The sequence below is a fragment of the Cibotium barometz genome, chromosome 15, assembly GCF_041138505.1.
Source record: "Cibotium barometz isolate CiBa-2024 chromosome 15, ASM4113850v1, whole genome shotgun sequence".
Classification (NCBI taxonomy): Eukaryota; Viridiplantae; Streptophyta; class Polypodiopsida; order Cyatheales; family Cibotiaceae; genus Cibotium; species Cibotium barometz.
The window spans coordinates 31,843,814-31,864,850 of NC_141060.1; positions in this window are offsets into that span (position 1 = coordinate 31,843,814).

A 21,037-nucleotide genomic window follows, 5' to 3' on the forward strand; every position below is an offset into this window, starting at 1 on the left:
CAAGCCAGGACTGCGCAAGTATTGCCTGGATAGTCTCGATCTAGATAATAACATTATGTCTACCTTGGGGAAAGAGCTAGGCTTGCAAATCATGGATCAACATCTTCTCACAAATGATTGGGAGTATAGTGCATCGACAGAGACTCTTGTGGATTTCGCCCACAGGCCAATTTTATGGTGTTAAGTTGGGAAGGGATTTTCCAATCAATATAGCTGGGCCATAATAGAGGAGGAACGATTGTAGGGTATCTGTGACAATTGCATATATAGGATCATTAAACATAAAAGGATCCAAAGACCTATGGCGTAAGTTGGGACCTCCAAAGCAAGATTGCCCATGATGAGCGAAATGGTAAACCTCCATTGAGCCCAGTGGATCCTACTTTTCTAGTATCACCCAGCTACACGATGGACTAAGCCCCAACTGCTACTATTGTTCCTCTAGGTTACACAAGACTCCAAGAATCTACAAACACATACTTATCATTCTAAGACCATAGTAGAGAGGTACCAACCCAAGATGCTATTAGTACAAGTCCAGATGTAATGGTAATGGGTTTTACACCACTCATACATGTAATGGTAATGGGTATTACACCACTCATAAATGACACCGCCTATGACCAACCATGCAAGATTTCCCATTAGTTTCATGCCCTCAGTTATAACTATGGTAACCACAGTTGCAACAGTCCCTATAACAATGGCTCTAGGCCTAGTTAACACGTCTATCTCATTGGCTAGGGTTTCTAGAAGGAGGAACCTTCACCCAAGATCCTCAATTCCTTGCATATTCCTCTACTTTACCAATGTACCCTAGATCAAGGGGACATCCTCACAAATGACTAGACCAGTGGTGCCCTTGGCTCATATGCCATCGGTACCTATGGGAACTCTTGTACGATTCCCCACCTATCGGACTCATGTTAATCCTCCAAGATTCATGCCATTACACCCACACGCAACACCCTTCATACCACATGTTGCCCATACTGTACCAATACTTCCACCAGCAACCCTTTCAACTGATCTAATAGCCTTTACACAAGCATTAGCGAGAGCTATGGCTGAAAGTATAGGACAATCATGAGAGATAGCAGATGGAGTAGCTCTGGAAAAGCTACACAAATCGCGAATCTTATGCACAAGATCCTAGAAGACACCTCGAGGTCTTCTATCAAGTTTGAAATGATCTTGCACAAAGACCAATGTATTTAGCCTTAGGTGAGAGAAATGAGCTTGCAAAGACCAATGCATTTAGCCTTACACTAGATGGAAAGGTTGGTGATTGGTATTAGACTTTGAGAGTTGAAGAATGTCTAAACTTTACTGGTCTTTAAAGGTTATTCCTAAAGTAGTTTATGCGTAAGGGAGCTTTGTGGAGTGTAGCTTCATAGTTGCACAAAGTTGAGAGAGAAGAATATGAGTTGATGAGAGATTTTATTAGTCGTCTTAAGCATTTGAACTCTCGTTGTGCTCTACATGAGCACTTTTCCAACAATCACCTGCTTGATCAATTTATCCATGAGATTAAACATGAACATATCCATAATGGTTTAGTTATTAGAGGCATCACCACCTAGGAGGACTCACAGCTAATGCCATGCAACTTGATGATAAAGGGAGTAAGAGCTTTAGATTCTAAGTCTGTCATCTTATCAACCAGCTGTCATGTTAGCAACCAGCTGTCATAGTACCACCACCGCAAAACCTATAGCTAAAGGTAATACTTTAGCGGAAATGACTTGGATTGATTTCCTCAAATGCCTTCCAAGAGCAAATTAAGGCTACCAAATCTTCGGACAATGCGCACATGTACCCAAGGAGAGAGCTACATTGGTGTTCCATTTGTCGTCACACATACCACTAGCAAATGTCCAATTTTAAGAGCTCGATATAATGGCAACTATAGCTTTTATGGGCGCTATGGTCACGAAGCCCAAGATTGCAGAACATGCCTATAATCCATTGCCAATACAACGACACATACCACTAGCAAATGTCCAATTTTAAGAGCTCGATATAATGGCAACTATAGCTTTTATGGGCGCTATGGTCACGAAGCCCAAGATTGCCGAACATGCCTATAAGCCATTGCCAATACAACGAGACTACAACTAGCATTACCAGCACTCCGCCCTTGGTCGTGTAACAAATCAAGCAATGGTGGAACATCCCACATAACAACTCCTATCAAAGGTCATGCACCATGCACCCAATGTGCTATTACCTCCACACTACTCTTGGGACTACAACCACCTCCACCAATGGTGACACATCTTAATCAAGTGAGCTTCAAGAAGACTATCGATTACCAAGAATATGAGGTGGATGTCAAACCCACCCCCACCTTGTTGAGTACCCCATAGAGACTCATCCCACTATTATGTAGAGGATGGGAAAGGGGGACTCAAGCCAGTTTACTAACTTGCTGCGATCGGAAGGGGCTTGGACATTAATGCCATAGCTAGAAGAATGTCCCTTCAATGTTACCACCACTATCAAGGTCCCGATCAAGTTTCAGAATGCCCTTTGAAGTTTCCTGAACTCAACCAAGAAGTATCCTCAAACACGCCACCAGCTACTTGTAACCGTTGTGGCATAGATCATTGGGATTAAGGAGTGCCCCAACAAGATTGTGGTGATAAGCCCACAGACGGGACCCATCATCACACCCCTAAACATGATTGGGATAAGTAATCAAACTCAAAGGAAGATCCTAAAAAATCTAGATCACACACCTTTGAATGTTATCACATGGCTACAAGCCCACAACCAACATGTTCTCAAGCAATGATCTGTGGCCTTGATAGTAGAATCTGAGAAGAAAAAGAAAAACAAGAGAAAAAAGTCGGTTAAGAATGGGAAAATGAAGGAAACCAAAAAATCTTGGGATGGCTCAAGAGCTAGTCTTCATTAGGGACCTAGATGAGGACTTAGACTCCTTGGATACAAGGGCCAATTCTGAATAGGGTAGGAAAATACCCTCCAAAACTAAGAGCACGGGGAAGGAGACCCCGTGGGAACCTATAATTATTCCTGAAACTAGATCACACATGACAAAACTTGGCTCTTATCCTAACCCTCAGAAGGAGATTGTGCAACTCCAAGAATTTAGTGATTTAGCTACAAAACACAAGACGAGCTTGAACCAAAACCCAAGCAAGTGAGAGTCTCAGATTCTATACACCCTAGTACCTTAACATCTACTATACTGAGATTCACAAACCTCTAGATGTTCCGAGTGTCATCATGGAAGATATTGAGGACTCCACCTCTCATAGTTTGATTCCTGATTGGTTCAAGGGATAACTACCATATGGAAACCATGAGCCCATCTCAGAGATGGATTTTCTAGTCTCACTGCTGACACCTAGTATAGAAAGGAGGTCATATGAATGCACCACTAAATATCCCCAAATCGTTAGACTTTATGGCCTCACAAACAAATACAACTATAACCGCCCAATTAACTGGATATTCTGAATTGTTTGAAGCAATGAGATCTCTCCTTAATGGAGAACTCAATGTCAGATTACCACTAGTTGTTGACATGCATAAGGCATGTCCCCAATATACAATGGAGACACCTCGAGATGTATCCAAATAAATAGAGTCAGTGGAAGAAGAAAATACCTAATCTATGGTTAAAATCCCACTTAACAAACTAGGGCAATAATTTGAACATTCTCCATGATTCACTCTCAGAATATCTCCACCTTTTGCCTGATTCTCTCCACCTCTTCTCTTTTCCCTGAATATCTCCCAGAATAACTCCACACTCCTAAATTCCCTCATGCTACCCATTATTCTCTCCCAGTAGATTCTTCTAACCTTTTCACAGGTTCTTTCACAATTACATCTCCTCTTTTATAGCCTCTATCCAAGAGCTTGTTCCTACACACACCCTATTCACTTGTATATTTCAACACCTCCCCTCAAGTGAATAATCCTAGCACACCTGGACCTTATATCAAGTTTCCCTCTTACTTGATAGCCTGCGACCAGTGCCTCGAGTCCCTAAACTCATAGTCCTTGACACACTCTCTCTCTATGTGTCCAAGGCTTACTATAGTTGCCTGCGACCTTGACTAAAGTGCTCACACATACATCTACCACGTGGCCTACATCATCGGTGGCTCAGAGGTGGTTTTACTTTATTGGGGTAGGTTACATTGGGTTGTGGGGTCTCTCTCTCTCTCTCTCTCTCTCTCAGAAAAGATGATCCGACTCCACTTCCCTTGGAGCCTCCATGAAGTTTGCCGATGTCGTTCCTTCTCCACTGGGTTTGCTGTAGCAGTCTCTTGCCATGTGTCCTGGCTTTCCACAGTTGTTGCAAGTGAAGATCCTCCCTCCTACTCTGGCTCTTCCTCGTCCTCGTCCTCGAGAGAATCCTCCTCAGGTGAAGAATGCTTTTTCCTCTCCTGCTGTTGAGTCGAGCCCTTTCTTCTCTTTGCCTCTGCTCTCTTGCTCCAGTAGAGCTGCTTCTATCTCATGTATCTTCAATTCAGGTACATTCTTTAGTGTTGCTACAATGTTTTCATAATCTCCTTTGTTCACACTCTTCAGAAGTACAGCTAATGCTTCATCATCTTCTACCTTTTTGCCAATAGCTTCCAGCTGTTGCTTAATGCTTTTATATTTGTTCAAGTGTGTGATTAAAGGTTCACTTTCCTTCATGTCCAATTTGTAGAATTGCATTAACAGATTTATCTTGGAATTTTTTGCTTGTGTACCAAATAATTTATTGAGTTCATCCCATGCATCTTTTGCCCACTGTATCCCTGTGATATGATGAATGATTTCATCATTTAAACTGAGTGCAATAAGTCCCAATGCTTTTTCATTCCTGCTCTTCCACTCATTTTCCCCTCTCTCTGGGCATTCATCTCTCCCTTCAACTAATCCCCACAGATTTTTCCTCATCAGCAAATACATGGTTTTTGTCTGCATGTATAAAACTGTTCCCCATTAAATTTGGCTATTTCGTGTGCTAAACTCATGGTGATGTGAAGGGGGTCTTACCTCTTGATCCAATTTCAAGATTCAAGGGCAGTGTCTACCCTTTTACAACTCAATCTGGTGTTTAATAGATGATTACAACAATTTTATCAGCATAAAATCACTAGAAATTACATTAAATTGAGGGTAACCAATTTGTACGGGATGGTTGGAGCATCAAACCAACTCCGATTTGAAATCTGAAGTTATAGGGATCTGTATCAGATACCTAATGGTTAATTTGAACCCTCAATTGCACCAAAGTATAGTGATTAGCACTGATTAATCATTGATTAGCAAATTAATGCTCTGGTTTGTGTGCAGAAAACAGAGTATGCGGGGAGTCCAGATCTGGTGCCTTCCACTTCAAATGAGCTCAAATGCTTTCAAAGGCATCAATAGCAATGAGTCAAGTAGAGGATTAAGCTAAGAAACACAAGATTTGACCAAATAATGAAAGCTTAATCTCTGTTTTACCAAAGTCACCTACAGATTTGATGAAGAGCTTGGATCTCACTGTAGACTTGATGAAACTGAATTCTGTCTTCACCAGCTTGTAGAGCATGCTTGATTACCCCTTGTGCTAGGAGGAATTGAATCAATTTGAACTGATGAAGTGGAGATCTGCAATTTACTCAGAAAAATCAGCGCTGAAAAAAACGTCGATTTCTCCTTAACGCTTTCGCGTTTTGCTGCGTCGATGAGCTTGTAGCTAGGGATGTTGACTAGCTTGTGTTAGAAGGGCAAGGCCTAATGTTGACTGTGCATGGAGAATGGAGTCCTCCACTGACTGGGGGTGAAGGGGGAAATAAAAAACTCACTAAAAATTTGATTTTTTGCTAATTATCTTACTAATCCTCATTAATTAAGTAATGGGCTCATAAATCTGGTTGATTCTAGGCATGGCTCTGATACCATGTTGAAATTTGAGCAATAATGATGAGCTATGGTGGATCAAAATTGATTTTTTGCTAATTATCTTACTAATCCTCATTAGTTAACTAATGGGCTCATAAATCTGGTTGATTCTAGGCATGGCTCTGATACCATGTTGAAATTTGAGCAATAATGATGAGCTATGGTGGATCAAACACTAGAATCAACATAATTAACAAAGTGATTAGTAAGTGATTAAGACGTAATTAGTGAATAATTAGCACATAGATTAATGTAGGCATGGATACTCAAAAACCAGCAAATTCTCATTAGGGCTATGCCTCAATTTATAGAGTTTATATCAAGCATCAAATCCCATTGATTTCTCCATGATTCACTCCCAGAATATCTCCACCTTTTGCTTGATTCTCTCCACCTCTTCTCTTTTCCCTGAATATCTCCCAGAATAACTCCACACTCCTAAATTCCCTCATGCTACCCATTATTCTCTCCCAGTAGATTCTTCCAACCTTTTCATAGGTTCTTTCACAATTACATCTCCTCTTTTACAGCCTCTATCCAAGAGCTTGTTCCCACACACACCCTATTGAACAAAGCAGATGCCATGTTGACTGCTAAGTTTCTCTATGATGAGAACATCATTACCCACTTTGGTTGTTCTTTTGAGCTGATGAGTGACCAAAGGATGTTAACACTTTATAAATGATGTAATCTAGTAGCTCACCATAATGTTCATGATCTCACACTGCAAGTCCACACCTTACTACCCACAAGCAAATGGTCAAGCTGAGAGCACCAACAAAGTCCTCATTTCCATATTAACAAAATTGTTGAAGCTCAACGCAATGATTCGAAATTCAAGCTCACATTAGCTTTATGGGCTTTCCAAGCCTCTTAAAAAGTTGCAATTGGTTTGCACACCATTTAAGATGGTATATGGGGTTGAGGCGATAATGCCATGGGAATTCATGATACTAAGCTTAAGGGTTGCAAAGTGGACTGAGAGATTGGAGGGTAACACGTTAGCCAATCGGTTGTTCATTCTTGAACAACTTGAGGAAGAAAGACAAATTGCTATGTTGTAGAACATGTTAACGGAAAAGGATCGACAAAAAAAGCATTTGATAATAATCTCAAGGATTAGGAAATCAAGGAGGGAGACCTAGTACTTATGTATGGAGTCCACAATTGAAAAGAAGAAACTAAAATATATCAGTAAACAAACATTTCAACTCTGTGAAATAACACCTCGAGGTACTATGCCTGTTGAGACTCTTGATGGAGTTGAAACTATCAGCTTCCTTAATGGTTGTAAATTCAAAAAGTATTATGGTTCTCTTACCAAGGAAACCTTACAGGTCGCACATATAAGAAGGCTGCCAAGGAGAAAGTGGAACTAAAGAAATCTCAAGCTGGACAAGAGGCTAAAGAAAGGCAAATACGAGACAACATCAACGATGAGAAGTTATGGATCCGCACAAGCCTTTGTTGGAGACATTGAAGGAGACATAGATACATAGCACCTCTATGAACATCCATTCAATTGCCTAGCCCTTATGGTAAAGTGCTTTACAATGCATTGCTTGATATGGGAGCTAGTTACAATCTAATTTCCTTCAATACATGGAACCAGTTGGGTAAACCCCAACTCGTATATACCTCCTTAAAGGTAAAAGGTATCTATGGTAGAAATAACAAGGTTCTCGGGCTATTACAAATAAACACATACTGTGATGGCAGCAACAAGCACCTGGTGGAAGATTTCATGGTTATGCCTGCCAAAACATAACATGAACCGGTAATACTTAGTCATACATGGATGAAGGCTATAGGATGTATGATTGACTCATGACAGGGTATGTCTTTATGGGTGAAACCACAGCTAAACAATCTACTTATAAACCCCTACCTCCTCTCACTATTATCGAGGGTCGTAACGAGAAGGAAGCTTCAACATCCATAAAATCTATGGAAACCCCCTCCACTTTAGCGTCCACTATTAAAAAAACTCTTGATTCTTTTACTTCTACATAGCAAACACCTGCATATCAAAAGAATGAGATGATATGAGGAGCTATAAAGCAGCAACCCAAATCTACCTTGAAATGGGTTCCCAAGATTTCTCCATCCATACCACCTCAACCAACCAAGAAAGGAGGACCTCAACACAAAAACCGGCGCAAGAAGTCTAAGTTGCAAGTTACCCCAAATTGGATCCCCAGACGCTTATTGAAAGCTCACGGCGGCTACTATTGCACTTGGATACCACAACATAAATGTATTTCACTAGTCTCATTGCTATTGCCGCTTACAAATTCCCAAGTCTCCTCAATGATGGATAAAAGCTTCAATAGCTCAAATGCCATCAAAAGGGAAAGATATTGTAAAAGGGAAAGCTATTGCCAAAGAGACACCCTATCATACAAGACATGGTGATTAATGGTGATGCTTCTACATCACTAAAGGTTACAAAACCATTGTTGGCTATCCAAGCCCTAACCCCATTGGTTTCCCTAGAATGATGCTTCTACATCACTAAAGGTTACAAAACCATTGTTGGCCCAACCCCATTGGTTTCCCTAGAGTGAACCACTATGCAAGTGTCAACTCATAGCTCTTCTAGGGTGAACCCATAAGCTTCATCCATCTTATGAGAGCATTCTACCGCCATTAAAGCTTTTACATGCCATAACAAGTAACAAAGGGTGCTCCTAGCCAACAAACACTGATAGAGCAAAGTTGGAAGGGATGGCTACAGAAAACCTATAATACCTTCTGCGAGGTCAGGGTATAATAGAAAGAAGAAAGGGGGACTTATGCTAATATCATTACTTTTACCTTCCATGTTTTGCTTTTTGACAACTTTTCTAGTTCTTACTTGGATAACTATTTAGGATTTGGTTCTAGTTTGATCCTTTCCAAGATCAACCTTAAAGTATACCAAAGGAGTATGCCAAGTACTTCACCCTCCTTAGTGTGCCCTCTTTAGTTAGAATAGATACTTCTATGTGAATTGTGAAAGTGAAACTAGTTTAAACTTTTAAAAAAAATCCCACAAGACGATATCTATCGTTATATATGATCTAGGTAGAAATTTTGGCTCTTAGTGATGGGGCCCTGGGACCGTAGCCTTGATCTCCATTTGATGGGACCTTGTGGCTAGAAACCTATCAATAAAGGGCTTTAAAAAAAAAAAACTATTGCTATAGAGGTACTAAGTGATTCTTAGGATACTCTTGTATGAGGTCTCTAGGCTATTGCTTGGGTCTGTTGTAGGGTGGTGCCCTACTTTTATATTTTCAGAATAAAAACAAACGCATTGAATAATCACTTAGCAGTTTCATTTATGAGGCTAGATAATATCTAGAGATGGTTTCACCAAAGTGACAGTTTGTAGAGACTAAGTCATAACCCAAGGCATGCTTTTTTCTCCATCTTAGTTTAGATCAAATTTGGACCACCCTTAAAATTATCCTTGTCTTAACTAGAGAAATTTGACCAGTCACACAAAAATCTTTCCTCATTACTTGATTGATGTTTGCATTATGCTTAAATTTCAATTAGTTTCCACAACACCTTTTTATGTGTTGTACCGTGTTGCCTTGCAAACCTCCCAAGACTAACATTTACAATGCCAACATGCATCCAACAAATTCCTCGATGAATCTTCATTGATATATTCTGAGGGGACAGAACCTGCATCAGAAAGGGAGGTATGTTAACCCTTTCCAGAGACCTCTATGGCATTGACGCCAGCCACCGTATTACTTTCACTTCTTTTGGGCCACAAGTGTCAGAATGGTTGAAATTCACTCATGTATTATACATTTTACATGTATGCTCACCTCTTGTCTATTAAAGGCACACCACAGGATCCTAGGTTGAGAGTGCTAGATTTAGAATAGATGTTTACACTAGCTAGAGTGACAAAATGAGCCTAAGGACTAGACTTTTAAACTTGGACCAAACTTTTAATAAATTTGGATGCCCAAGAATGTGAACCCTAGAGGTCACCTACAAAATCTAAAATACAACTCTCATGACTCATTCTCTTATGCAACTAATAGAGTGCTCTTCTTCTCTACTCTCTTTCTCTCTTGTGTCTTACTTGCCTAATTCAGTTAGAGCTGTTATATGCTCATTGTGTACGTGTGAGTGTATGTGAGAGAGAGATTAAGTGAGAGGAGGGTTGTGCTTCCTTTGGAGTGTAGCAACAGTGGTGGCGGTGGCAAAGTGGAGCTTTGGAGTATGATCACACGACAACATCATGTCACGTAGGCTGTAATGCCTGACCGATGGGGGCTTTAGCATCAACGCCTCGGTCGGAGCACCGAGGACGTGGTCATCCGCCGGGGTTCAGTGGGAGAGGATGCCCATGCAGAGTCATGGGCGGCCAGGTTAGTGTGGACGACAGGCCACACACTATATAGCATGGGGGATGAGGGGCAATCCTCATTCTTTCTCTGTGGCTGGGTGGTGAGCCAGAGGCCGTCCCCTCCTGTGGTAGCGCCCGTAGTGGGGCTACGGTGATGTAACATTGGTATCAGAGCTTGGCGTCGAGATCGCGAGTGGCGTGCAAAGCGGACCCTGCCATTTAATGATTGGCTCTCAATCAAAATTGGGGGGATAACCTTATCCCCCCAAAGGTCCTATAGTAAGAAGTCGTGGTGGAGAAGAAGAGGTTGGCCATAGCTGGAAGGAAGGTTTCCTCTATTTTCTCTCTCTATCTCCCTTGCACACACTCCATTGCAGGTAAGCAATTTCTGTGTTTTCTTTTTTGCTTTGGAGCTTGTCTGCGGGAGAAGAGGTTGTATGTGGAGGGAACCTTGTAATGGCAGCTGTTTGGTGCTGTCGATTGTGTGGAGGGAACTGGCGGCCTGCCTGGTGCTGCCTCCACGGCTAGCCCACAGGTGGCCAGCCAGGCCAGCACAGCAGCCAACGGCCAGCCGGCGCCAGCCAGGCTAGGCCAGCGCCGCAAAACAGCCTGACCGGTGAAGGGTCTGCCTTTCCCTGCAGTGGGGGGGACCGTGTGTCACGCAAAAACAAAAAAAAAATATTTTTTTTATTTTTTTGTTTTTTTAAAATCCAACGAACACCTCTCTCCCAGCAGTGGAGGGATAATCCAGGGTGGTTCAGGCACAGGTTCCCTCGGGGAATAATTTTCTTTTATGAGATGCAAGCACCTTTCTCTCGAATCGGAGCATCCCGGAGTAGCGACGCTTGTAGAGGCTCGCAGCGCAACACAAATTGGCAATCGACGACACTCGCAGGCGACCGTAAGGGGGGTGACTATTCTCTCTCCACCACTGCTCATTTTATTTTAGCGTTTTTTTGTAATTTTTGAGTTCTCGCATTTTTATTTGTGCAAGAATTAAAATATGTCTGCTAGGCGTAGTGTCCCACCGCCTTCTACTTCTCTAGGGTTTTCAGGTCTCTTGTCCTCGGTCGCGGGTTTGACCCCCCCGACCGACGAATTGTCAGGCCGTATATGCCCCCGACCGTTGTCCCCGATCCACAGTGCGCTCGTCGATCACGCGTGATCTGCCAGTGCCCTCCTCGTCTGTTGACCCCGCCTTAGGACCCAGCGAGCCCGTAGCGGCCGCAGTAGGCAGATGACCCCTTTCTTGCCGATGAGCCAGATGACATGAACACCGTCACCGAGGGGAGGAGGACCTCTTGGAATAATATGACGACGACGATTATGACCTATTGGACCCTGTCGACGTCCTGACAGAGACGGAGCTCTCTAGTGGACTTTTTAAATATCTTAATGCAAAACTGAACAATATGGGTAAAGTCTAGGCTGACTTAGTCACGATGCTATAGAGCATCTCCACACGGTTAGACGCACTGACAATCGCCTCGGCTAGTACTCTGACTCCTCATGATAGACGAGCTCCTGCGGCATGCTGAGCGTAGCCTCACCAGTGATTGTTGGAGTACAGCCGATGCACCTGCAGGGCCGTCTGTAGAGACAGCTTCGTCGTTATTGAAAGACTTGAAGCCGCCTATTTTTGGTGTGGCGAGGAGAAGGAGAGAAACAAGGACTCAGTCAACATGTTTCTAGCGAAGTGGTCAGACTTGCACGCGCTGCGACAGCAGCCTAGCCGGGTGCAGCCCGTAGAGGCTAGCCTCTCATTAGCCTAGTTTTGGTGGCAAAGAGAAGGAGAGAAACAAGGACTTGGTCAACATGTTTCTAGCGAAGTGGTCAGACTTGCACGCGCTGCGCGACAGCAGCCTAGTCGGACAGCCCGTAGAGGCTAGCCTCTCATTAACCAACAATACGTACAAGTGGTGGATGAGTTTGACAACTCGTCCTGCCACTTAGACGGAGTTTGAAACGATGTTTCGAAAAGAGTTTTTGCCTGTTAATGAGGTGGAAGAAGCTGGGAGTTATGGGACAAGTGCTCGATGGAGAACAAATCCCTGACTCGGTACATCTCAGACTATAGGGAGATAGTACTCAAGCTAAAGGGGATCGATGATTTCTAGACATTGCGAGGATTTAAAAGAGGCCTCAAAGATTATTACCTTGAGTACGTAGAGCCCTTATAGCCTACTAAAGACTTAGCAGAGGTAATTAAGTATGCGTAGATATTCGATGACATCAAGCGTCGTAGTGCGCGTGGTGGTTCAAGCAGGGCCGAGGGTAGTGAGAAGAGGAGGTTAGGCCTTAAAAGAAAAGGATTCCGCAGTGATAAGTAGGGGGATAGGATGGACTAGGGAGGACAGGGTGGTCATTGGTCTAAAAAACTGCGACCATCCCCAGGAAGAAAAGAGACAGCGAAGTCCAAAAAGAGGAGTATATTAAAGCGCGAAAGGAAAATTGCTACTTTAATTGCAACGATGTAGGGCACACGAAGGCTGAGTGTCTAAAGCTTAAAGCTAGCACGAGCGACAACGAGCCCAAAAGAGATGGTAAATCCTCTAGGTAGTTGCATACAGTGCAGAGAGACTCCCTCTCAGTTTCGCAGAGTTCAGAGAGGTGACAGTGTGTCATTGTGATGAGCATCACTCTTGTTCGGTGACACCAGCGATGTGGCAGCCTACTGTAGGTCCACATGACATGGTGCACATGTATGGCACCATAGGTGGCTGTAGAGTCATAGTTTTTATCGATGATAGAGCTAGCCACAACTTCTTGAACTACTCGTTAGTCAAGAAGTTGGGGTTGACTGAGATCCAGAGCGATCATGAGTATACTGTTGGCCTAGCCAATAGGTATGACAAAATGGTATGGAATACCGTGGTATTGGGGATCACATTATCTATGTAGGACTAGGAGGCTTCGCTTGACTTTCAGGTCATGCACTTAGCCAGAGCAGACGTATATCTAGGCAGAGAGTGGCTATATGGCTTGGGCCCTAGTCTAGCTCGGAGTTACCTACATAATACGCTATGTTTTGAGCATGGAGGTAGAGTCATTACCCTGCAGGGCGACCGTACTATCCCCGCCACACCACTTATTTCCTCCATGGAGCTGTGCACAGCGGTCCGCAGAGGCCAGATAGCAGAGGTATATGCTTGTTACCCTCTCTTAAATTATGTTTCTGTAGATGAAACTGTAGATGATGTTTGCGTAGACAAACAAGGAAAACAAAATAGCCTTGGATGAGACCCACTGTTTAAAAAACCTGTTTGGCATGCATGCGATTCAAACAAGAAAAAATCCAAGGCGAAAGAGACATTAAAGAAAAAGTACATAGATACTAATGAATTTATTAGAGGAATTTCAGAATGTTTTTCCTGATGATTTGCCAGATGGCTTACCACCATCTTGAGAAGTAGACCATGGCATCGAAGTTATGCCAGGTTCAAAACCTATAAGCAAACCTGCTTATAGATTAAGCCACTCCAAGGCATAGGAGGTGGAAAAACAATTGACGGAATATTTGAACAAAGGCTTTATTTGGCCTAGTTCAAGTTCGTGGGCATCACCTATTCTTCTGGTAAAGAAGAAAGACGGATCTGTGCGGATGTGCATAGACTATAGGGATTTTAATCAGATAACGATTAAGAAGAACAAGTATGCGATGCCATGCATGGATGAGTTGTTTGATCAACTCTATGGATCGAGATACTTTACAAAAGTAGACCTGAGATCAGGGTATCATCAGGTTAGAATTAAAGTAGAAGATGTTGCGAAGACAGCATTTAGGATCAGTTTCCTTTTGGCAATCCAATGGCCCAAATTGCCCCCACCCAAAATCGGGCCCCTTAGCCGTAGATCCCACATCCTTTTCCTCTGTGTCCATAGACTTTGCCTGGCCCTCAAACCACTATAAACTTGAAGGGATATCATCTCACACAGGTTCTCTACTGCAAATAGTTACAAGCCCTCAGCTAACTCCGAATGACTTTCCTCTCGAGGATGACTAACCTTGACCTAGCTAAAGTAGAATCTCTCTTTTCTAAGTCAACTAGCACTTCTAGTTACTCAGACCACTTAAACCACACAAAATCCCATCACAATGGATACTCAACTAACAACACCTGAATCACTGCTAACACACACAGAAAGCACTCAGAAAACAAAACCTGAATCACTGCTAACACACACAGAAAGCACTCAGAAAACAAAACCTTCCTATTGCTATAATACTGATAGCTCTGACTGTCAGACGAGGCCCGGAAACACTTCTTACACACTCAGACAAGTCAGCTCATGATCCTCTTACTCCCAGATGATGGTTCTGATGTTCTTCTTACATAGAACTAACTCTATATACTTTCTCTTTTAATTCTAACTTAGAATTAGTTTTGACACAAAAGACACTTGATTTTCCCTCTCAGAGATCCCTCCTCCATCATCTCACTCAACTCAACACAAATAAGGCATCAAGGCACAAAAACTCACCAAACTATAAAAAACACAAGCTCAAAACATTCTACCCTTCATTTAAACCAAACAAACAATCTGAACAAGCCTGAGACCTTGGTCTTCAAAGAAAATTGAAGAAACCACAAGAAACTTTTAGGATCTACCACAAATAGCCCCGCAACTACAAACTTCACATCATCATCATCTTCATCCTCTACTACCAGCTTTCAACTAACAAACAGGTGTAGTCAAAGAAGTCATAATCTGGATCATGTTTGTAACAGAGGTTTTGCTTAGAGAATCCAGGAAACATCTTGGCCAATCCTTCACTCAACATAGATGGTGCGGCATTTTTCACATGGGATGGGTCTTCCTTGTTTCAGTATCCTACACTCTTGAGCCTTTACGACTATGTTTTCTCGAGGATGTAGACTATGCCGACTCAGATTCAGATGACCATGATGATGTATCATGCACACATACACATGATGATATTGATTTATCGCACAAACATACACTGATGATATTGATGTATGGTACACACATACAAATGATGATTGATACAAGTGCACATGATGCCACTGACACATATGCACATGATGATATGCATGTGATAGTGATAGCAAGAGTGATGTGTGTGAGTTAGATCATGTGGGCATGATCTTGATGGGAGGGATGGCAATGAACATTCTGAGCATTATGATTAATGATACGCCTATGTCTACCTACTTTCCAGTCGATCATAGTGATGCATTAGGAGATATGGATACATTAGACTATCATGTGGATCAGTTTTTTATTAGTGATGCATCCATTAGCATGCTTGAGATTGGGGATGATGATACTTTACATGTTGATGAGCATACGATAGTGCATGAGGAGCATAGACCTGAGTTCCTAGTGCTAGACTCAGTCAAGCTACTCTTTTAGGGCTTCTATTCACACGGGGATATCTATGATTCTATCTCTACTCCTAGCTCTCATAGCATACCTAGTAGCATTCACTTAGGTTTAGTGCATATGTTTGGGTAGTCAGGCACTGCACACATGAGCATAGCCATGATTTTGTTGAGGTGAGACCTCGTAGGAGAAAGGATTGTGCATATGGATCTAGAGAGATTTTCATTTGATCTAGATATGTACCTAGATCCATTTTTATTGGAGATAGATCTATCTTGGGATCTAGGCCATATATGGGCATCATGGATTGGTATATATCATTCTTATAGAGGGGAGCTACAATATGTGTCATCCGCACAAAGATTTTGGATACCAAGCAACCAACACTAAAAATAGCCCTTGCCCGTTCACATGTACGACTTCTCACATCTATCCTTTTATTCATATCTATCACTTCACATCCACATATATTCATACACATGTGTGGCCCAGTATGATTGTGAACATGCATCCCGAGATATGAACATGTGTGGTTGGATACCTGCAAACTTATGAACATACATTCAGTAGTAGTGAGAACGTGCATTTCTAGTTTGGCATGTTGTGAGGGGAAATCTGAGCCCCTCACAAACATGATGTATGTATATATAGAGTGTGTGTATGATAGTGTTGTGCAAATCCAAGGTAGCCAAAGATGTGTGGCAAGCAAAGGAAAAATGCAAATGTGCTAAACCAAAATAGAAGCAATACGGGCGATCATGGAAGCCAGGTGGCATAATCTTCTAAAAGAGAACAAAGGCAGTCGACAGGGCTTAAAGAGAAAAATGGGTGATTAATCGAGTGTGGTTGATAACAGTAAGGTTGGAGAGACCATCAAGAAAGAAGTGCAATTGTGTGGGCTTTTGCAAGTCTCACTATAGCATGCTAGAGATGCCTACATGTATTTCTAGGTCTACAAAGAAGAGTCAGATGCAGTGAGGGAGGAGTGTTTGGATCAAAGCACAAGGAGGTAGCCGAGTGAAGGATTGGCCAAGGTGTTTCCTGGATTCTCTAAGCAAAACCTCTATTACACACATGATCCAGATTAGAACTTCTTTGACTATACCTATTTTCTAGTTGAAAGTTGGTTAGTTGAGGATGAAGATGATGATGATGTGAAGTTTAAAGTTGCGGGTCTATCTGTGGGGCAGATCCTGAAAGTTTCTTGTACTTTCTTTAATTTTCTTTTAAGCCCAAGGTCTCAGGCTTGTTCAAATTATTTGTTTGGTTTGAATGAAGGGTAGAGTGTTTTGAGCTTGTGTTTTTTGTAGTTTGGTGAGTTTTTGTGCCTTGATGCTTTATTTGTGTTGAGTTAAGTGAGATGATGGAGGGATCTCTGGGAGAGGGCAAATCAAGTGTCTTTTGTGTTAAAACTGATTCTGAGTTAGAATGAGAAGAGAAAGTATATAGAGTTAGTTCTGTGTAAGTAGAACATCAAAACCATTATCTAGGAGTAAGAGGATCTTGAGCTGACTTGTGTGAGTGTGTAAGAAGTGTTTCCGGGCCTCGTCTGATAGTCAGAGCTGTCATCTATTAGTAATAGGAAGGTTTTGTGTTCTGAGCGCTTTCTGTGTGGCATCAATGATTCAGATGCTGTCAGTTGAGTATCCATTGTGATGGGATTTTGTGTGGTTTGAGTGGTGTGAGCAACTAGAAGTGCTAGTTGACTCAGAAAAGAGAAAAGAGAGATTCTACTTCAACTAGGTCAGAGTTAGTCATCCTCAAGAGGAAAGTCATTCGGAGTTAGCTGTGGGCTTGTAACTGTTGGCAGCAAAAGAGCATGTGAGGTGATATCCCTTCAAGTTTGGAGTGGTCTGAGGGTCAGGCAGAGTCTACGAACATAGAGGAAAAGGACGTGGGATCTATGGCTAAGGGGCGCGATTTTGGGTGGGGGCGATTTGGGCCATCGGATCGCTAAAAGTAAACTAAGGATCCTAGTTTACTTCACAGGCCAAGTTTTTTTTGTGATGTTCGCACTCGGCGTGTGAAGTAAACTAGGGATCCTAGTTTACTTCATAGGCCAAGTTTTTTTTGAGATATCGTGCTTCGCCTCACCTAGTTTATAAAAGATCTAGGGCCCCAAACTAAACTAGGGCCGCGTTGTAGTAAAGTCAGGGTTGCCATATTGCATAGTTTACTCCAGTTCCCGAGTTTGGACTTAGAATTATTTTTCCTAAGTAGCAAAATGCAAAAGAAAGGATTTGAACCCAGGACGTGCCGCTATGGAGGCCATAGTCTTACCAGTAGGCCATAGTCTTACCAGTAGGCTATAATTTCTACTAGCTAGTGTAAGCGGCCCATATTAATATATGCTTTTGTTATGCGGGGACAGTCCTAGTTAACTTTGGGGCCCTAGTTTACTATCGGGTGGCCCTATTTTACTTTCGGGGATCCAATGGTCCGAATCGCCCCTGCCCAAAATCGAGCCCCTCTCCCGCCACCGTCGATCCCACTTAAACCCCCTCTTAAATGCACCGTGCCTTCTAGACACGAGGGGCCCTTGGGATCCTTCTCGTGCAAAGGGCCAATGTAGACTCGCCCCTCCTCGTGTCTAAAAGGTAGTCTTACCATTAGGCTATAATTTCTACTAGCTAGTGTATCGGGCCCATATTAATATATGCTTTTGTTATGCGGGGCATCCCTAGTTTACTTTTGAGGATCCAACGGCCCGGATTGCCCCCACCCAAAATCGGGTCCCCTTAATCGTCGATCCCACTTGAACGGTGGAGGTGGCGGGCCTCGTGTCTAAAAGGCACGGTGCATTTAAGAGGGGGTTCAAGTGGGATCGACGATTAAGGGGACCCGATTTTGGGCGGGGGCGATCCGGGCCGTCGGATCCTCAAAAGTAAACTAGGGCCCCAAAGTAAACTAGGGATGCCCCGCATAACAAAAGCATATATTAATATGGGCCCGATACACTAGCTAGTAGAAATTATAGCCTAATGGTAAGACTACCTTTTAGACAAGACGAGGGGTGAGTCTACATTGGCCCTTTGCACGAGAAGGATCCCAAGGGCCCCTCGTGTCTAAAAGGCACGGTGCATTTAAGAGGGGTTTCAAGTGGGATCGACGGGGCTGAGGGGGGCTCGATTTTGGGCGGGGGCGATTCGGACCATTGGATCCCCGAAAGTAAACTAGGGCCACCCGATAGTAAACTAGGGCCCCAAAGTAAACTAGGACTGTCCCCGCATAACAAAAGCATATATTAATAAGGGCCGCTTACACTAGCTAGTAGAAATTATAGCCTATTGGTGGTAAGACTATGGCCTCCATAGCAGCACGTCGTGGGTTCAAATCCTTTTTTTTGCATTTTTCTACTTAGGCAAAATAATTCTAAGTCCAAACTCGGGAACTGGAGTAAACTATGCAATATGGCAATCCCGACTTTACTACAACATGGCCCTAGTTTAGTTTGGGGCCCTAGATCTTTTGTAAACTAGGTGAGGTGAAGCACAATATCTAAAAAAAAACTTGGCATGTGAAGTAAGCTAGGATCCCTAGTTTACTTCACACGCCGAGTGCGGACATCACAAAAAAAACTTGGCTTGTGAAGTAAACTAGGATCCTTAGTTTACTTTTGGCGATCCGATAGCCCAAATCGCCCCCACCCAAATCGGGCCCCTTAGCCGTAGATCCCACGTCCTTTTCCTCTATGTCTGTAGACTTTGCCTGACCCTCAGACCACTCCAAACTTGAAGGGATATCACCTCACATGCTCTTTTGCTGCCAACAGTTACAAGCCCACAGCTAACTGCGAATGACTTTCCTCTTGAGGATGACTAACTCTGACCTAGTTGAAGTAGAATCTCTCTTTTCTGAGTCAACTAGCACTTCTAGTTGCTCACACAACTCAAACCACACAAAATCCCATCACAATGGATACTCAACTGATAGCACCTGAATCATTGATGCCACACAGAAAGCGCTCAGAACACAAAACCTTCCTATTACTAATAGATGACAGCTCTGACTGTGAGACGAGGCCCAGAAACACTTCTTACACACTCAGACAAGTCAGCTCAAGATCCTCTTACTCCCAGATAATGGTTTTGATGTTCTACTTACACAGAACTAACTCTATATACTTTCTCTTCTCATTCTAACTCAGAATCAGTTTTGACACAAAAGACACTTGATTTGCCCTCTCCCAGAGATCCCTCCATCATCTCACTTAACTCAACACAAATAAAGCATCAAGGCACAAAAACTCACCAAACTACAAAAAACACAAGCTCAAAACACTCTACCCTTCATTCAAACCAAATAAACAGTTGCCTAAGACCTTGGGCTTCAAAGAAAATTGAAGAAAGTACAAGAAAGTTTCAGGATCTGCCACCCACATATAGACCCGCAACTTCAAACTTCACATCATCATCATCTTCATCCTCGACTAACCAACTTTCAACTAGAAAACAGGTATAGTCAAAGAAGTTCTAATCTGGATCACGTTTGTAATAGAGGTTTTACTTAGAGAATCTAGGAAACACCTTGGCCAATCCTTCACTCGGCTACCTCCTTGTGCTCTGATCCAAACACTCCTCCCTCACTGCATCTAATTTGTAGACCTAGAAATACATGTAGGCATCTCTAGCATGATACAGTGAGACTTGCAAAAGCCCACAAAAAATAGAAGGGGAGCCAAGGGGAAACCTTATCTTATGGATCTATTAAGAGAAAATGTTTTAGTGAGATGTCCATTGACTATCACTCTAGCCTTTGCATTTCCAAATAAGATTGTAATCATGTGAATGAAGTTCAGTCCCAGCCCCATATCTTTGAGAGATTGAAGGATGAAATTCCAATTTAGTATGTCATAAGCTTTATTGAAGTAAATCTTCAAGAACATGAAATCTTGTTGAGTTTGTTGGGCATGCTCTACACCTTCCCACAATGCTATGATGGCATTGAAGATGTATCTACCCTTAATGAAACTTTTTTGTTCCGGCCTTATCCAATCTTTAAGATGTCTGGACAATTGGTTAGCCAGGGCTTTTGCGTAGATTTTATACACTGTGTTCAACACAATAATAGGTCTGAGATGTCATCGCTAGGGCCCCTTTTGTGAATTAATTTAATGACCCCTTCATTTATGGTGGAGAAGGGGAGGGCACTAAATTTGAATGATTCCTTCCATAACTTAAGCAAGGGATTTAATAGGAAGTCTTTGTAGGTTTTATAGGATTCTATTGGCATAGCATCAAGTCACAGGCTCTTGCTATTCTGCAATGCATCAATTGCTTCCTCAAGATCTCCATGGATAAATCTTCTTCTAGAATGGCTAAGAGACTCGCGCATATTGTTTTCTTCCTACAGACTAAAATGAAGTGCATTTCTTATTTTCTCTCTTTTGTGTTTTCATCCTATGTCACAAAGATAATA